General features: G+C 42.9%; 1 pseudogene; it reads left to right on the top strand.

Annotated features, from left to right (window-relative positions):
• The first annotated feature begins 1,389 nt into the window (after nucleotides 1–1,389).
• The window catches only part of LOC148028148 (uncharacterized), a 32,549-nt pseudogene continuing 18,928 nt past the window's right edge, over nucleotides 1,390–15,010 (top strand).

Consider the following 15,010-nt stretch of genomic DNA (forward strand, 5'->3'; position numbering starts at 1 on the left):
ATAAGGATAGCTATCATGTAGCTATTATTCATGGACGGTGTACCAACCGCGTCTGCAACTGACAAGTCGGTGACATAAATACACAACGGTCACCCTGGTGTATCACGAGTGGAGCTCGATATCTCAACACTATGCCACCCCTCTACATTCAATGCCATTTGTAGTTGGGAAAGTTTCACTTGACCTCTTCACCCTGCCCTCCACTAAACCCCTCTAATCCCTCCCGGCTCCTGGCAATGGTGGTCTACTGAGCTTTTCCCTTTGTTGGTAATAGCAGTCTACTGGGCTTTTGTTACCTCTATTAGCAATGGCGGACTCCCATGTCCATGTTGACAATGCCAAGTACCATCTTCATATTGACCTTGAACCTAGTTACGCTCCAGTGCAAAAACGTCGTGGTGGCAGCTTTGTATCAGCAAATGAAAGGAATGCTCTAAGATGTTCTAGAGCCAAGAATGTGGATATATGGTGTGATGGATCTATTTACCCACATGATCCTCAAACCTGTAGTCAACCACCTTTCTCAAGCCAGACCTCACTTCTCAGGTTTGTTTGGAGATGGACAGAAAGGTTTGTTGGGCTACTGCAAATCAATTTCAGTAACCCCTACAGTTGAGAAAGAGATGTTCTAGGTTCAAAATACCCATCTTTGTCACCTTAGAGACCTTTGCAAGTTGCAAGAAGAAAAGCTCAAGCACCAGGAACTGAAGATCAACAAGCTACAAAAGCAAGTTGAACAATATAGAATGAAGAAAACATCTATTGGACCTCGGCAAAGGAAAAGAAAGTTGTGAAACATAGAGGATCTTAAGGTTGGTTCATGAGGACTCAAGAAAAGGATCAAAGCAATCAGGTAAGCATTCTGATTCTATGTACTCTCTTGCTCCTATGTGCCCTTTGATTTCTATGTGCCTTCTTCCCTCTGGCTCCTCCATACATTAACACTGGGGTTCTGTATGCAGGGTTGTATTGCAGCCCGACAAGGAGAATATCAACCCAAATAGCAACCCAACAATGCAAATGAAACCTCTGATTAGCTCTAAGGTTGCAAAGGAACTACTGCAAGAGAAGAAATTTAAGGTTGTGCAGAGGGAGGTGGTGGATCAGTTTATTACCAACAACACCATATCCACTGTGAATGTACAGAGCGCTATGGATGAGAGTGGTATTAGTCGGAAAGGATATGCCTTCTTACATAAGACTATCAAGTCTGCATTCAAAGCCAAAGGAATCACTCCAAAACTTCTACCAACCACTATAGATGTTTGGAAGCTTCAGAAAAGACTTAACAAGAAGCAAAACGACTATGTTGGATCCCCGTACCACATTACAAATGAATACAAAGGGAAACGAGGCACTCTTAAATATGATGAACACAACAACATCTTCATGAAGTTGGAGCTGTTGCAGAGAAGGATGGTTGAGTTTTACAATATCACACATGCTGAAACAAATGGTGTTCTCAACTGATGGACGAGTGTGAGATCCTGAATGATAAGAAGATGGAAAGAGTAGCCATAACATTGATGGATAGAGCAATGGGAAAATTGCCCAAGGATGATCCGCTGTACTTCTCAGTACAATCAGAAATGAATCTATGGTGGCTCGGTAGCTTTCTTGTATGTACTGCCAGGTTATTTTCTTGTGAATACAGTGTGGTTTATACACTCAATCTAATAGATGTATTATTTTGATTTGGTGTAGGTTTTAATCGAGGACCATGATGTCTTGGAATGGGTCTTTTGACAAACTCCCATTCTCCTGATCGTATTAGTGGGCAGATGCGAGGGCAAAGGACTCTTACTGTTGGAGACTGTTGAGTGTTGAAATGACCTATTTTTTGGCTGATTTTTGTTATTTTTGAGAGATGAATGGTTGATTTTATGAGATGATTGATTGGTTTGGAAGTGGTTTGAGAGTGTTTTGGATAGGTTGGAATGGTTTTATTAAGCTCATGATGTTTATTAGTAGAGATGTGAAGTTCTGTTGATGTTCTAATATGTTTTGTTTGGTCATGATAGCTTCTGTTTTGTTCTGTTTTCTCTCTGTATGGAAGGATGGAGTATTGATTGATAGGGTTTAAGATTGTTTGAAAGCTTATTGAGTGATTTTTGATGGTTTGGAATGGTTTTGGTATGAGTTATGTGGTTCTGATGCTTTCTGTTGACCTTTTGTAACTCTTTGTTGAGCTTCTGTGAGCCTCTGTAGACCTTATGTATGCCTATGTATGTGTTCTGTTGGATGAGAGTGTAGCCTGGGAAAGTTTTCTAGCCTTGGAAAGAGGTGAATATAAGTGCAAAAGAGCTAAAAGAAGTCAAAGAAGTAGCTGCTGAAGACTGAAGTAAAAACTAGAGTGAAGTGACAGTGGTGAGCTATGAAGAGTCACTGTAGTGGCTCTGGTGCCTCTTCACATCTGACATACCTCTTGGGAGGTGTATCCACGACCTAATGAGGGTTTTTGTGAGTGATTATTGAGTGATTTTAGTGAGGATATGATGTACTATTGATGGAGAGAGAGAGAGAGAGCCAGAGATAGTCAAATCTATCAAAACAGTGTAATTGTATATGAGAGATTGAGAGAGAGAACTATGAAGACATTGAAGATGAATACTATGTGATTGATTTCCATTCAAAGATGGTGTATTCCTTTGATTTCTTTTTTCTATTGATGGATTTTGTGAAGATGTTGGAGAATATGGTTGATTCTATCAAATCTGTGGGAGAAATCTACTATGATGATGTGTGAAGAATTGCTGTTTTCTTTGTTTTGATGATCAAAAGAATGAAATAAAAGCTTGTTGATGTTACAAGATAGATTTTCTTGCAAGATAATTCCCTTTTCCTTGGTGTTCCTCTTGGGGCTCCATATTTTTGGTGTGCAGCTGGGGAAATCTTGCCATCAACAAGTACCAGAAGAGGATGAAAATGAAGGAAATGGCATTTCCAAGAAGAGAAGAATTCAATGGATGTTTATAAAGTTCCTTCTTCCACTGAAGAGTTGGAATTTCTCATAATCAAAGCCACTTTCCACAAGAAGTTCATCCCACAATGGTGGAAACACATCACCATCATGATGCATGCTCTATGTGGTGGACAATTTCCTCTTCTTGTTGAAGCAGCAGAAACTTGCATCTTGGTGGCAAATTGTTTGGGAACAAACTGAAGAGCAGAAATAGAGAGAATGACCATCCATGGAAGATTTGGCATTCATTAAGAAGTTTCCAGACATCATCAAGTGGGAGATTGTGAAGAAGCTTCAGGAGTCTTGGTCTGTGGAGGTTCACAAAAATAAGAAGGAAAAGAGTTGGAATTTGTTCGTGGATGCTCAACAACAAGATACATGGGATGCTTGGTGCACTGATAATCTTCTGTTTGTTCAATTAGCAACCCATTGGAAGTTGGTAGACAGAGTGTTTTTCACAACATACACTGTTGAAACCATCAGAAGCTGGCATTACTATGATGATGGCACCACCACAATGCTTAGACGTATGCATTTTGACACCTTCAGAACCGAATACCTTTCTCTGTGCAGTGGCATGAAAGCAAAATTCAGGGACGTTGAAAAGGAAGAAGTAGAAGAAATGTTGGCAAGAGAGTCCTCCAATGACTGAAGCCTTCTGTTATCCCTCTATGGATCACTAACAACATAGTGGAGCCAACCGCCTGATGAATGACACAATAAAGAGGCAATCGTTAGAACGAGTTCAGAGGTACGTGAGAAGAGAGAAAGCAAAAATCAAAGCCGAGAACGAGCTCGTAGGAGAAGCCGCCTTTGACGCCCTTGCGGAACTCTTTACAGAAGTCCCAATGGCACATCAAGCCCTTCCTCCTCCTATTGGAGGTCCACTTCTAAGCTAGATCCGTCCCAGAAATATTGATGTGACAGGCCAGTGAATGTAGTCCCGTTACCAATTTTTAAGGGAGAGTACAATGAAGACCCTGATCTTCATGTAGCAGAGTTTATGGTAGCATGTGTGGCTAACAATGCCAGAACCCCTGAGCATTGGTTAACAATATTCCCCGCCACTTTCAAGGGCACGGCGTTTTAGTGGTATGAGAGACAAACAGGAGGAACTTTTGGCACACGGGATGACCTGAAGTTGGCCTTCCTCACTAAATTCGGGCGTGAAGGTTTTGAAGAGCAGATGCGAGAGGAATTTATGAACCTAAGTCAGTCCTCTGGAGAAAGAGTAGAAGCTTATGTCTCACGAATGGAATCCATCCTGAAGAGATGGACTAACCATAATCTAGATGATGGCATTCAGAAGGGGGTGTTTCTCAGAGGATTACAACCAGAAGTCCGTAAGTTTGTGGAGCTGCAAAGAATAGCCACGCTGCAAGCTGCAACAGAAGGTGCAAGACTATATGATGAAGTGGAAACTAGATTGGCGATGAATCCGGGAAGAGGAGTCCTACCTCCTCTGATGCCAAGAATGATGTACCCACCAAATGCAATCCCAGGGACTATCCCCTACCCCTACCAACAGATGCCCCTAGTATCACAGTACAGTGCACCAAATCCACAGTGGCCACAATCAATGCCTCAAATGATGGTTCAACCACAACAATAATGGTCCCAACCAATTTCCCCAATGCCAAATCAGCAGCAACAGTGGAACCCTACCAACTGGATGTTGAGATGACAAGCTCAACACATGTGGACATGGATGATGGACCGCCAGGTTAGATGGGTCCACACATCTATATTTAGCACGTCGGTGGTCATTATGACTCTCACATGGCCACTGACTCATTACTTATTATATTCAGGTTGTTACACCTATTTACAGCTGGCATAGTTATAGCGCCAGTCGACTAGTGTAGTCGGTTATGCATTGTTTGACTTAGTAGGCCACTTTCATTTTATGTTGTATCTTATCTATACTTTGTGTACATTGTAAAAGCGTGTGGAAGAAGAAGAAGAAATCAACAAGAAAACGTTTTGGCCTCCATCTCTCTTCTTGTCTCTTGAGTGAGCTTCTCCTTGTGCATTCTGTGTGTGTTCGGCGCAGCATCTTGAGCAACTCCCCCCACCACGCGATTCTTGACATGGTATCAGAGCCACACTACTCAGAGAGGCAGATTTCGAAGGTTGAAGTAAAGGAGAAGAAGCAAGGTTCGAGCAAGCAAGCCACGGGTAAGAAGCTCTCCCATCCTTCCACTCTTTCTCTTGGATAGTGCCTGTGGAGGCACCGGAAGCAGGGCCTGTTTTAGAGCTGCAAGGTTGCGAACAACAGTTTCAGGGTTCACTGCGACTTCGAATGTATTGATCGAAAGTGGATGCGCAGGTTACAGATTTCAGATCTGTAAGTTCAAAGGTAATGACCAGTGAATAAACACAAGGTTTATCTGCAAACAGGTTGCAGATTGCATGTATTGTTGAGTAGACATTGAAAAAGGCTGTCTGGTGTATTGTTGTGTACTACAGGTTGAAGGTTGCAGAAGATTTGCTTGATCTTTGGTATCAATTTTGTGATAATGGCAGAGAACAGTGGAAGCCCCATCATTGAGAAGCTTGACAAGAACAACTGCCCTTCATGGAAGTTCCATGTCATGAATTTCCTTATTGGAAAAGGCCTCTACGAGTTTGTTTTAGGTGAAGAAAAGGAGCCTGATGTGAGTGATCCTCCAACTGTAGAAGAGAAAAAGGCACGAAAGGAATGGAATGCAAAAGACAAGAAGGTCATGTATTGGCTGTCAACAGTAATTGACAATAATATGCTGGGACATATTAGAAATGTAGAGAATTCATATGCAGCTTGGACCATACTTGAAAGTATGTTTTCTGTAAATACAAAGACACGAAAGATTCAACTCAAGCAAGAGTTGAATACATTAAAGAAAGGGAAGATGTCTATCAATGAGTATGCATTGAAGGTAAGGAGCATTGCAGATGCCTTGGCAGTGATTGATGCAATGCCCGATGATGATGATTTGGTGTTGTCTACCTTGGGTGGACTTAACAATGAAAAGGCTTGGAAGTCTTTTGTAACTTCCGTATATGTCAGAAAGCCATTTCCAAATTTCGATGAGTTGGTCTCCCTTATGATCACTGAAGAGATCAACATGCAGAGTGAGACATCTAAAAGAAGTGGTGAACAGGTCCAAGCTTTCTACTCCAGTTCAGGAAGGGGACGTGGCAGGTTCTCCTCAAGAGGTCGTGGTACATGACGTGGTAGTGACAACTAGAAAAATAGATTGAATCAACAATTTGGAGATATGCAGGTTTCAGGAGGTCGTGGTAACTTTAGAGGCAGGGGGAGCTTTAGAGGAAGAGGTGGATGGCAGAACATAGGTTCTAACAACTCTGGTATTGTGTGTCACTACTGTGGCAAAACAGGTCATATTGCAGCACAATGTTATGCTAAGAAAGATGATATCCGTAGTGGTAAGTTGCAGCAAGGAAACTATGCATCGTCTTCACGACAGAATGAAGACAAAAATGAACATCTATTTGTTATGCAGCATATGCTGAATGCTGTTACAGGAAAGAGAACACATGATGATGTTTGGTATGTTGATTTAGGTGCATCCAGTCATATGACCAGCCATGCAGAATGGTTTGGAGAGATGCAAAATTTGCAAAATGCAGGTTATGTGCAGACATGTGATGATTCATGCCACCCAATTTCACACATTGGAAAAGTTCCCTTGTCCTTGCATGATGGTAAGACAAAGAGTCTTTCAGATGTATTAGATGTGCCATCCATTACAAAGAACTTGGTGTCAGTGGGTCAAATGGTAGAGCAAGGTCTGCAAGTCAGATTTAATGCACAGGGTTGCTTTGTAGAAGACTTCAATGACAAGTGCAGGTTGGTAGCAAAGGGAAGTAGAGTTGGACGTATGTTTACTCTGGATCTGGAATTCCTACTATGAATGCTGCTATGTATGCCAAAGGAAAAGGTGTTGTTGCAGACATTGAAATTTGGCACAAACGCATTGGACATGCAAATGTATAAAGGTTGAAATTAATGCACATTTAGAGTTGCAGAATTTCATAAGGTATGCGAAGCATGTCAGTTTGGTAAATAGGCAAGAAAACCCTTTTCACATGACAGAGATGTAAGCACAAATATCCTTGATGTTGTGCATACAGACATTTGGGGCCTACACAAAATGTATCTCTTGGAGGTAGTTCATACTTTGTTACATTCATTGATGATTATTCTAAAAAGCTGTGGGTATATTTTATGAAGGAAAAGAGTGAAGCGTTTGAGCACTTTAGAACTTTCAAGGCTGCAGTTGAAAGAGAAACATGCTTGAAAGTAAAGTGCTTGAGGTCAGATGGAGGGGGAGAGTACCTCTCGAATGAGTTCAGTGATTTTCTGAGGTCTCATGGGATAAAGAGACAGTTCACATGCAGGTATACTCCACAGCAAAATGGGGTTGCAGAAAGGAAAAATAGGCATATTGCAGAAGTTGCACGTGCCTTGATGGCTGAAAAGAATATGCCTAAGCATTTTTGGTATGAGGCTATTCATACTGCTGTTTATATTATGAACAGAACCCCCACAGCTGCAGTTCATGGTACGACCCCCGAAGAATGTTTTACAGGTAAGAAGCCTGATATCTCACACTTGAAAGTGTTTGGCTGCATTGTGTATGTTCATGTGCCAGATGAGTTGCGGAAGAAACTAGATCCAAAGGCTGAAAAGTGTGTTTTTATTGGATACTCTTTAGAGCAAAAAGAGTATAGTTGTTATAACCCTGTCAGGTGTAATTTCAGAGTGAGCAGGGATGTCATCTTTGATGAAATGAGTAGTTAGTATGCATCTAGAGGTGATACATTGGATGATGATGATGATCATGACACTCATGTGCAGGCTGAAAAGCAAGAATCATGGACTCTTAGTGGACCAGAGACATCATCTGGTAGTCCTTGGTCTGGGAGACTAAGGGATACCTCTACATCTTCAGGTGCATCTAGTAGCACTATAGGTAAAGACAAAGGAAAGAATAAAGTTTCAGAAGGCATTGATATAGTGCTTGATGGAGACTCTAGTGGCTCAGAGAGCTTGGATGATGAGCTTGACATTCCTTCAATGAGGACTCCAGGTGTGCAGAGAGCACGCGTCAATGCAAAGACTCCATTGAGTGATCCAGTGGTATGCAGGTCTAGCAGGGTGAGATACCCTGTTAAAAGATTTGGTTTTGAAGGTTATGCAGCTCATCATTATGCTTATATGGTGAAATTAGTTGAGGATGTTGAGCCCACATGTTTTGAGGAGGCTGCTGGTCATGCTCATTGGGATGCAGCAATGGATGAGGAGATGGCTACATTAGAGGCCAATAAGACTTGGGATCTAGTATCATTGCCAAAGGGAAAGAAAGCTATTGGATGTAAATGGGTTTATAAGATTAAGCACAATGCAGATGGTTCTATTAGCAGGTACAAAGCTAGGCTGGTTGCAAAAGGCTATGCCCAGACATATGGCATAGATTATGATGAAACCTTCAGTCCAGTTGCTAGGATGGCAACTGTCAGATGTGTGATTGCTTTGGCAGCAGCCAAAGGTTGGAGGTTGCAGCAAATGGATGTGAAGAATGCCTTCTTGCATGGTGATTTGTAGGAAGAAGTGTATATGGATCAGCCAGCAGATTATGAGGATTTAAAGCATCCCACATATGTGTGCAAGTTGAAGAAGGCACTCTATGGGCTCAAGCAAGCACCTAGAGCATGGTCTGACAAGATCAGAGAGTATCTTGTCAATATTGGCTTTTATGTTTCTGATGCTGATCACTTACTTTATGTGAGAAAGGGAGATGCAGGTTTGGCCATCATAGTCATCTATGTGGATGACTTGATTATTACAGGTGATAGTGATAGTGGGATTGCTGAAGTCAAGGATTTTTTGAAGAAGAAGTTTGAGATGAAGGATTTAGGTGAGCTAAGATACTTCCTTGGCATTGGGGTGATCAGATGTGATGATCGTATATGGATGTCCCAAAGACAGTATGGCTTGGATATGTTGTCCAAGTATGGTATGACAGCATGCAAACCACTTTCAGTCCCGTTGGAGAAAAATGTAAAGTTGAGTGCTGATGTTGGGGATGAGATAGAAGACCCTACTATGTTCAAGAGGATAGTGGGGAGTTTGATCTAGATGACCATTACAAGGCCAAACTTGAGCTACGCTGTTGGTCTTGTGAGTCAGTTTATGCAAGTACCTAGAAAGCCACACTTGGATGCAGTGAGGCGCATATTGAGATATGTGAAGTCCACATTACATTATAGACTTTTCTATGAGGCAGGTACAGATGTACAGGTGTTTGGATATACAGATGCAAATTGGGCTGGTAGTATGTCTGATAGAAGATCTACCAGCGGATACATATTCTCTCTTGGTAGTGTAGTAGTTGCTTGGAGTAGCAAAAAGCAATCTACAGTTGCTTTGTCGAGTACAGAGGCTGAGTATAGAGGTGCTGCTGTTGCAGCATGTGAGGTAGTATGGTTGCAAAAGTTATTGGCTGATTTGGATGTGCAGGTGGAAGGTCCAATTGTCATTTATTGTGACAACATGAGCAGCATACAGTTGGCTAGGAACCCTGTGTTCCATGCCAGGACAAAACATATTGAGGTACACTACCACTTTGTGAGAGAGAAGGTACTAGCAGGTGAGATTGACTTGGTGTATGTCAGCACACAGGATCAGATAGCTGACATCTTCACAAAGGCGTTGGGTACAAAGAAGCTTTAAAAGTTTTGAAGTTTACTTGGAGTTGCAGAGATGCAACTGAGCTCGAGGGGGAGTGTTGAGATGACAAGCTCAACACATGTGGACATGGATGATGGACCGCCTGGTTAGATGGGTCCACAGGTTTACACTTATCATGTCGGTGGTCATTATGACTCTCACATGGCCACTAACTCATTACTTATTATATTCAGGTTGTTACACCTATTTACAACTAGCATAGTTATAGCGCCAGTCAACTAGTGTAGTCGGTTATGCATTGTTTGACTTAATAGGCCACTTTCATTTTATGTTGTATCTTATCTATACTTTGTGTACATTATAAAAGCGTGTGGAAGAAGAAGAAGAAATCAGCAAGAAAACGTTTTGGCCTCCATCTCTCTTCTTGTCTCTTGAGTGAGTTCTCCTTGTGCATTCTGTGTGTGTTCGGCGCAACATCTTGAGCAACTCCCCCCACCACGTGATTCTTGACACTGGAGCCAACAGCCAACAGTTCAAACAGGAGCTCTGAATCAGAATCAGAACAGAGACCCCTCTGCACCAGCCCAACCTGTTTATGCAGTGATTACAGAGACTCCTCAAAATCCTACTGCCAGTACCTCAGGAGGAGAAAGCTTGAAGGATTATTTATCCAACTCAGTTGCAAATATCAAAAAGGAGTTGATGGATGTGATTACAGAGCAACTACAAACGCTAAAAGTGAATATCGCTAGCATATTCAACGTTGCGGTCAAATACTTGGTGTGGTAAGTGTCATCAAGCAGGCCATTTAGCCACTGAATGTACACGAAAGCCAACAATCCCTGGAGCTTTCTGTTCCTACTGTTTGCGGAAGAACCATACAGAGGATATTTGCTCTCTGAAGGAGATGCATGATAGGAGAAGGAAGGAAGAAGATGCAAGATTCAACTTGCTGGAATCCAAAATGGCAACACAGGATATTGGACCCAAGCCTAGAGAGTTTGGTCCTAATTTTGGTCCAAGGAGGTTTCCCTCTCAAAGTTACAGAGGAAGATAGTCTAGCGGTGGTCAGAGATCTGAGGTGGAGTGTTACAGATGCGAAGAAAAGGGACATATTTCACCAAATTGTCCAAATTCTAGAAGGTTAGTGGATTACAAGCCCTTATGCAGTCGATGCAAAGGAGAAGGCCACACTTCAAAAGATTGTCCAAGCCCAGCCCTAGTGAAAAACAATGCTACTAATAATCCGGCCAAGGCCCAAGAGCATACCTCCAATTTAGTGGAATTGGAAGCTGCTGCCATCATGCGTGCAAAGAAGAAGGAACCACCTATCCAGAAAGAAAATAATCCTCCTGCCAGAACACTGAAGTTCAATCTTCCACCAGAAGAACAGAACAGGATAGAGTCTGATAGTGCTGTACAGAGCACCACAGTGCCACAGAGAGTCACAGAGACAATTCCAGAGACAGGACCACAGGTCCAGGAGATAGAAGAGGAGGAAGTGCCACAAGTGGCAGAAGAAATCCCCATGATGCCCCTGTTGAAAGAAAAAAGGAAAATGAAAATGGGTGTTTCCCCATTCCCTAACTGGCTAGAGAAGCGAGTGGATCCTATTAAGGAATACGATCTAGTCAGAGATCTAGATACCTTTAAACCAAACCTCGCATTCCGACAATTATTGATGTTGTCTCCCAATTGCCGAAAAAGGTTCAAAAGTATACTGACAAGAAGACGTGGCTTAAGGATTGCTCCCTCAACAGCAACAAAGTCCAACAAAGCTCCAGAGCTTGTAAAAGAAGTGGATGTGGCTAATGCCTTCTTAGATTCAGGTACCCCAGATATTGGCGTGTGGATAGAAGGCTGCTTTATTACAAATGCACTAATTGATGGTGGCTCATCAGTAAACATTATGACGGATGTGACAATGAAGGATCTAGGCCTACAAGGTGTGCAACCAACCCAATGGCTCATCAGACTGGTGGACTAGAGTAGAATCAAGCCTTTGGGCATTCTCCCATATGTGAAGACTACAGTGGCTGGAAAATATTATTGGCTAACCTATCTGTGGTGAAGCCAAACTTTTATGGTACATCCTATCCCCTGTTATTGGGCAGACCATGGCTTTTTGAAGCCAGAGCAAGGACGGATTGGTTCAAAGGAACCTTGACCTTGGGTAGAGGACCCAATAAAGTGGTGCTGAAGTTATATGGTACTTTAAAAGAACATGGATACACCTCCTTGGAATTATCTTCTGACTCCCCTAATGAGGCTACAGATGGAACATCAGCAGACAAAGATGTTGTCAAATAGATCCTTCCCAAGAAAACAGTGGCACATTCCTTAATAGTGGATACTGTAAGCCAACTCCCAAAAGATGCAAAGCCATTATCAATGGGTGAATACTTCCTGCCTGAACCAGGAACCATTTCCGAAATCACTTCTGACAGTGAGATAGAGGCATGGATGTACTGCTCTCCCTGTTACATGGCCATAGCAGAGACAGAGACAGAGGCAGAAGATGAAACAGAGAACCTGTTCTTCTCTTACAAAGCTCCTACAGAGACCGAGACAGAGATAGAGACAGAGACCGAAGAGGATGGAGATGATATTGAAGAAGAAGGTTATGAAAGCGAGACGGAAGAGTCTATCCCACCTGAAGAGGATACATATAAAGAAGAAGTTCCAAAAGCATCGGAAGCAGACGAGCTCATGTCGTGGGACAGAATGGTGATGGTACCATTTGGTTTGGTAAATGGATCTTCTCATATGCAAAATCTTTATAAGAAATGGTTGAAGAAGAACAAGCCATCTTTCAGCAGTGGCTCATGCCGCCCTCACCCATCTTTGCCAAGAAAAGATGATGATGATGCACCGTGCCAACAAGCACCAGTCTCACAATTCCAACAGGCATCAGAAGGTCCTTGTTATGTGATGTTCCTAGACGCGTCATCAGAAGATGAGTCTTCAAGCCAAGAGGTAACTAATCTTGAAACCAAACCCGAAACGGCTCTAATCCCATTTTAACATCTCAAGGAGAAACCTGAGTCTCCACCAAGAGAAGAAGGCAGTCAAAGTGGAACATCAGATGAGGACACCACTCCATTGAAGGAGTGGGATTTGTATCCAGAAGCGGTCCGTGGGACCTTCATCCGTGAAGTAGAAGGAGAAAGACAGTTGACTTTTGTGGATGCAGATGGATCTGAATGCCACTTGAAGGTGGGTAGCAGCCTACTAGAAGAGGAGTTGTCAACTTTGTACAACTTGTTGAAAGAGAATTTGGATGTGTTTGCGTGGTCCTACAAAGACCGAAAGGGGATTGATCCCACAATATGTCAGCATCATATTGATTTGGAGCCTGATGCCAAGCCAGTACGGCAACAATAGAGGTGAATGAATCCAAATTATTCGACCTTGGTGAAAGCAAAGCTGCTGAAGCTTCTGGAAGCCGAGTTCATCTATCTAGTGGCAAATAGTGAATGGGTCTCACCCATCGTGGTTGTACCCAAGAAGAATGGCAAGCTTCGTATATGTGTGGATTTTTGCAAGTTGAATTCCAAGACCAAGAAGGATCACTTTCCTATCCCTTTCATAGACCAACTGTTGGACACAGTGGCACGACATGAGCTTTATTCCCTTTTGGATGGATTCAACGGATATAACCAAGTGCAGATAGTAGAAGAAGACCAATCCAAAACAACCTTCACCACAGAATGGGGGACCTACGCTTACCGAGTGATGCCGTTTGGATTTTGCAATGCCCCTGCTACTTTCCAGCGAGTCATGATGGCCGCATTTCAAAATCATCTGCATGACTTTATTGAGGTATATTTGGATGACTTCTGTGTCTATAGTTTGATCCATGAACACTGGGGACATTTCGAACAATGCTTTGACCAATGCCGGGAGTATGGGATCTCCCTCAACCCCGACAAATGCATCTTTGGGGTCTCTTTTGGAGTTCTGTTGGGCCACATTGTCTCTACACAAGGGATATCAACAGACCCTGCAAAGATTGAGAAGGTTGCAGCTTTGATAGCACCCAACAACCTCAAACAGTTGAGGGGATTCCTAGGCCATGTGGGTTACTACAGAAGGTTCATAGCTCATTTTGCAGCAAAGGCAACCTCCTTGCACAAGCTTCTAAGGAAAGATGCAGAGTTTATTTGGACGGAAGAATGTGACAAAGCCTTCAACACTTTGAAGCAGTGTCTGATTGAGGCACCCATTCTGCAGCCTCCTGATTGGACGAAGGAGTTTCATGTACACACTGATGCATCGGTTGAAGGGCTAGGTGGTGCTGTCCTATGTCAAAAGGGCCCCTCCAAATTAGATCAACCGATCTATTACGCAAGCCGAAAAGTCACTGATAGAGAACAGAACTATACAATGACAGAGCTGGAGTGCTTGGCAATGGTGTTTGCCCTAGAGAAGTTTCGCCACTACCTATGTCTATCCACTTTAAATTTTATGTGGATCACGAGGCCTTGTCCTTCCTGATGAACAAAGTAGACATGAAAGGACAATTGATGAGATGGTTGCTCTTATTCCAGGAGTTCGACTTTGAGGTAATTACCAAACCTGGTCGTTCCCATGTTCTGGCTGATCATCTATCGCGTATCCCACAGATTGCAGACGAGGAGCAGGATGATCCAGACCTCCCTGATGCTTCCCTATTCCTAGTAGAAACTGTAACCCCTTGGTATGCAAACATTGCCAATCTAATGGAAACCCAACAGTACCCTCCTAGTAGTTCTAGTCAGGAAAGGAAGAAGCTCATGTTAGAATCAGCCCCCTACACCCTGTTAGGTGGTGCACTGTACAAGAAAGGCAAAGATGAAGTGCTCAGAAGAGGAAAGCTCCGTTAGCAGGTTACTGGTGGCCGACCCTCCACAAGGATGCTTATGATTACTGCAAGCTATGTGATGCTTGTCAGCGAATGGGGAAACCTACCAAGAACAGTGCCATGCCACTGCAACATATCCTTCCTTTGAAGCCTTTCGAGAAGTGGGGCATCGACTTTGTTGGCCCAATCGATCCTCCCACTAGAAGGAAACAGAATAGATACATCTTGGTATGTACGGATTATGTCACAAAGTGGTGTGAAGCTAAAGCCCTAAAGCGGGATGATGGTAACAGTGTGGCCGTGTTCATGTATGCGAATAACATCACCCGTTTTGGCAGTCCCCTAGAGCTGGTAAGTGACAGAGGCACTCATTTTATTAATAAAGTCATGGAAGAGTTGGCAGAGCTGTATAAGATCCGCCATTGCAAGTCCACTCCTTATTACCCCAGAGCCAATGGCCAAGTTGAAGTCACGAATCGCATCCTCTGCTCGATTCTGACAATAACAA

The sequence above is a fragment of the Lygodium microphyllum genome, chromosome 12 (assembly GCF_053477565.2).
Source record: "Lygodium microphyllum isolate KBCC chromosome 12, Lygodium_microphyllum_v1.1.10, whole genome shotgun sequence".
In the NCBI taxonomy this organism is placed as follows: domain Eukaryota; kingdom Viridiplantae; phylum Streptophyta; class Polypodiopsida; order Schizaeales; family Lygodiaceae; genus Lygodium; species Lygodium microphyllum.